A 5,199-nucleotide genomic window follows, 5' to 3' on the forward strand; every position below is an offset into this window, starting at 1 on the left:
CATACTGTGATTTTATCAAGACAACTTATCTCAAAAGCTTAAAGTAAATAGAAATGAGTAAATTTAATTAATTTATAGTCTAGCACTCTCCCTTACATGTGAGCTTAAACTTTCACTTCACTGAAATTAGAAGTGAATTGACGAAGACAATGCTCGAACTCAAGATCTTTGCACCAATACTAAATTAAATTACAACTTATTCCAAAATATTAAGTTTATAAGAAAATATAAATTTAATCATTTAATTTATATTCTAACCGCGACCACCCACATGCACCATCGGGGTAGCCGCAACCACCCGCGATATCTCAAGGGATGGTATTTTTGGGGTTTAGGCATTTTAGGAATTTTGATTCAATTTCAATGAGAACATTACATGTTTTCATGGAATAAAAGAATAGAAATGATAATTTCACTATAAATTCTTGTATTTCTAGTAATCCACCTTTAATGTGGACAAAGAAAATCTATAGAGAGGAGAGAGAGAAAGAGAGAGAGGAAACACTCACAATGAGAGATTTCTAAAATATTCATTTTAAAAAATAAATAAAAAAAATGGTATAAGAGCGATCAACTGTAGCTACTTTATTTGAGCATGACCATAATAATACTTACCTGCTGAAAATCAAAGACTGAATGGACCTAGACGGTGAGAAATTGCAGACACTCCCTCAAACTCGGTTGAATCATAGTCTAACCCAACTTTACCAAAGCATCAGTGAGACGCAATGCAGCTAAATAAGCTAATTAACACTACTCAGGCTAGTGTAAAGATTTCAATTATATATTTAAACACACGCACTAGAACGTGCTCAATTACTTCAGAGTTTTTTCTTTTTTTTTTTTTAAACCGCTAAACCACAATCACTTATTGTATATTCATTTTTATTTATTCACTTTCCCTTTTCTCTATCTTCTTGCTAGTCACTGGCTGAAACTTCTGTTGCGTTTTTGAAAATGGAATCCTAATCAACTACAAATCATACAATAGATGGCAGACAAACACTGATGACACCTACTAAACCAATGTAATATCAAGAATCAATGCAATAAAAATAAATCAAATTCCGCTATCCATGACTTGCAGCTTCTCTTCTGATATATCTTGGTCTGCGAAATTAGCAAAATCAAGTTTCCTCTTATTGCGAACAGCAACTGTATGAAAAGAACTCTCAACGACACCTATTAAGCTTGAATGTATTGAAGAACTTCTTGGCAGCTTAGATGGAGAGATATAGAAGAGCGGAAGAATAATAAGAAAAGTGGAAACATACAATGGACTACATTGTATTGATATGAATTGACTACAGAAACCTCTATTTATAGAGAGGCTATGAGTGATATGCAAGTAACCTAATAGATTAAGGAAAGGTAAACCTAGTAGACCTAGAATACATAAGGAAATAAATAATCCTAACATAATCCTAACATAATATTCTTAACATAATAAATTCACCAAAGAATTTATTGATGAAATAATGCAGAAAATGGAAAGGAGTTATTGGAGCCATTTTCCATTCGAATGCTTCAAGAACAATCAGCTCACAAGGAGAGAGTACCACCCAAAAAAAAAAAAAAATCGCTTTTTTATTTATTCACTTTCCTTTTTCTCCATCTTCTTGGTTGTTCTGAAACTTCTATTGGGTTTTTGAAAATGGAATCCTAATCAAAACAACGAATCATACAATAGATTCTATTGTAAATAAAAATCAAGTTTCCTATTGAGTTTTAAGAACAATCGGTTGGTAAAAAAATCAAGTTTCTTCTTAATGCGAAGAGCAACCGGATGGAAAGAACTCTCAACGACACTTACTAAGCTTGAATGGCGTGAAGAGCCTCCTGGCGGCTTGGGTGTCATAACGTTTCCCATCGCTATGTTCTCCATCATAAAATAAGAGGAAAATATATGTTCCTGCATGTGTGTTTGGCCAAACTTTTATTCTTCATCAATTAAATTTCAAGATACCCATTTCAATCCACAAGAAATTAAACTCACATTTTCTATGGACCCCCACAATGAAATCACATCATTCATCTTGAGCTCGAATTGTTCTTTAGTCATGCGACCATCAAATGCTCTTAATACTGCAGAGGCAGCTATAATAGATGGCCGATGATCCATTAAATTGATCTCTGCATCAAAGAAAACTCAGAAATCAGTACTAAATTTGAAGCCAATCGTTAACGTTATATATATATTATTACCTTTGGTGGCAGCCATAATAAGTTGCACAACTCTAGGGGCCAATCCTTCCGGTATAGCTTCACCACAGAATTTATCGATGAAATAATGCAGATAATGAAAAGGAGTAATTGGAGTCATTTTCCATTCTAATACTTCAAGAACAATCAGCACATTTTTCCGAGTCACCTCCTTCTCAAATTGGAAGTCTGACAGTTGTGATAGATCCGGCCTAGTTTTCCATCTCTCCTCCATCTTTGCTGCCAAAGACAAACATGCTACGACTAGTGATCGAACGGCCAAAAGCTCCCCATCCTATATATATATACACATCCAACCATTACAGAAATTTGGAAAAAATGAAAAACCCATTAGCTAAAAAGATTAATCAAAGAATTTTGCTTACATAAATTATGGGCAGGATTGAAATGAAGTGATCAAAATAAGTCACGGTTATATAAGCTGTGTGGTTTGAAAAACCAAAGAATTTCCGAGCCTGTATCAAGAAAGGCAAAACTTCAAATAAAGAAAAGAAAACGAGGAGATTTACTGAGAGCAACAAACCTCGAAAATCTTCATAATGCCTTCCAAGCGAGCAGTCTCCAACCAACTTGGACTTGTGTCTGAGCAATCACAGGAAGGTGTCACAAAACTTTTGGATCCAAAGCCAACACTACTCTCGCTCTGAACCATGTTTTGAATATGCTCCTCTTCATCCTCTGAATCAAAATATAGATTTAATCCCATATAGGTTTGTGCCTCATATAACTCATTATTCAAGGAAGTTTTGATGTCTTCCTGGCACAAGAGGTCCGGAGTAAACAAAATGCCAAAGTGATGATAACCATATATATTAGAAATGTGGTTAGGGGGAGTAAACGGAGTTTCCGTTCCGTTTCTTTCATAGGCCTTAATCAAGAAATCTCCATCTTCATCAGAAAAGTGGCTAGAGGGAGAAAACAGAGTACCCATTCTGTTTCTTACACCGGCCACTCCATCTTCATCACATAAGAAGCTAGAGGGAGTTAACGGAGTATCTGTTCTTTTTCTTTTATCGGCAATATTCAAGAATTCTCCATCTTCATTACTGAAGAGGCCAGAGAGAGGTAACGGAATATGATCCACTCTTCTTATCATTTCTTCGGCCGTTTTCAAGAAAGCTCCATCTTCAATAGGAAAGAGAATAGAGGGATTAAACGGAGTACCCGGCGTTCTTTCTCTTTCATCCATATACAGTAGTGAGAGAGAGGGTGCAGACTGCAGGGGAAGCAGAGGTTTTAGAGAGTATACAGTAGACGCCGTAGGTACTGGATATATATGTATATATATATATATATATATATATATATATATAGACAGTTTTTCTCGGCTTATAAAGTTTAGAACTTCACTTTATACTATTGAATTATCACACGATTTAAGAAACTTTTCAAACTTTAAAACCTCTCAATTTGAACTCCTGAACTTTCAATTGCAGTCAATTTGAACCTATCCGTCAAATTTAATTAGCTGTTAATTTCTCTGATTTACTCCTAAAAATATCAAAATATCCATTTTTTTTTTAAAAAAAAAACTTTATTTATTTTTCATTTTGTAAATTGGAATTAAGGGTAAATTTAGAATTTTATAAAAAAATTCAGGAGTATAAACGTCATTGTCTCACTTTAAACGTTTAAAATCTGACAGGAGGTTCAAATTGTTTGCAATTTGAAAGTTCAGGAGTCAAAGTTGAAAGGTTTTGAAGTTTGGAAGCTTCTCAAATCGTTTGGTAATTTAGAGGTTTAAAGTACTGCAGTTACCCATAAAAATTATATGGATTTCACATGTTATTAAAAAAAACACGTGTCATTTTTATAAAAAAAGAGAGGGCTATCATGTATCATACTACTCACCCCAATTATTCTTCTTAAAAAAAAAAAAAAAGAACACTCACCCTAATTTACTTTGATGCCATTTGTTAGGGGATTGACATTTTTTTTTTCCTAATTGAATAAGGAAAGGATTACAGGGGAGGATCATTTTCACTCCTGATCCGAAAAGAAGGAGGATAGGACAATCCTAAAAATGAAAAAGGGGTGAGCTCCCTAACAATAAACCCAAAACAAACTAAAACAATGCAAAAATAATTACAAAACGTATGAAATAGGACAAACATGTGACCCGGAGATTGACATTTTGAAAAGCCTATTAATGAGATTGGAATAAAACATGTTGAGATATCATTTAACCAAAAAACTTAAAGCATAAGAGTTTGGCCAAATTATGTTATATCACACTTATGTGTCATTTATCCAATTTGAGAATTAGGGTTCGTTTGGCATTGTGATTTCACAAACTATAAAATATGATTTTAGATCAAATAGTAGATAATGTATTGTTTTGGAGTGTTTTTAAAAAATTGCGATTTGAAAATGTAAAAAAATTACATTTTCGGTTTTAAAGGTTATACTGTGATTTTACCACGTGCTTACAATTTATCTCAAAAGCTTAAATGAATAAAAATTGGCACATTTAATTACTTTATAGTCTATAGCACTTTTTCTTACACGCGGGCTCAAACTTTCACTTCATAAGTAAGGCCCAACACATAGAATATTTAACTGAAATTGGAGGTGAAGTGACGAAGACAATGTTTAAACTCAAGATCTTTGCACCAACACCAAATTAAATAATCACTTATCCACCAAAAGATTAAGTTTATAGGAAGAGATGAATTTAATTTATATTTTAATCGCGATCACCCCATGCACCATCAGGGGTAGCTGTGATCACCTCCGATATTACTAGGGGTATTATTTTTGGGGCTTATGCATTTTAGAAATTTTGATTCAATTTTAGCGAAAATTAACATTATGTGTTGTCACGAACAAAAGAACAGAAATGATAATTTCATTATAAGTTTTTGTATTTCTAGTAATACTCGTTTGTATTTATAAATGAATGACCATTCCATTTACCGAACGCACCAAATTCACCTTTAAATTGGACAAAGAAAACCCAAGAGAGAGAGAGGAGGG

This window comes from Corylus avellana, chromosome ca7 (genome assembly GCF_901000735.1).
Source record: "Corylus avellana chromosome ca7, CavTom2PMs-1.0".
NCBI classification, from domain to species: domain Eukaryota; kingdom Viridiplantae; phylum Streptophyta; class Magnoliopsida; order Fagales; family Betulaceae; genus Corylus; species Corylus avellana.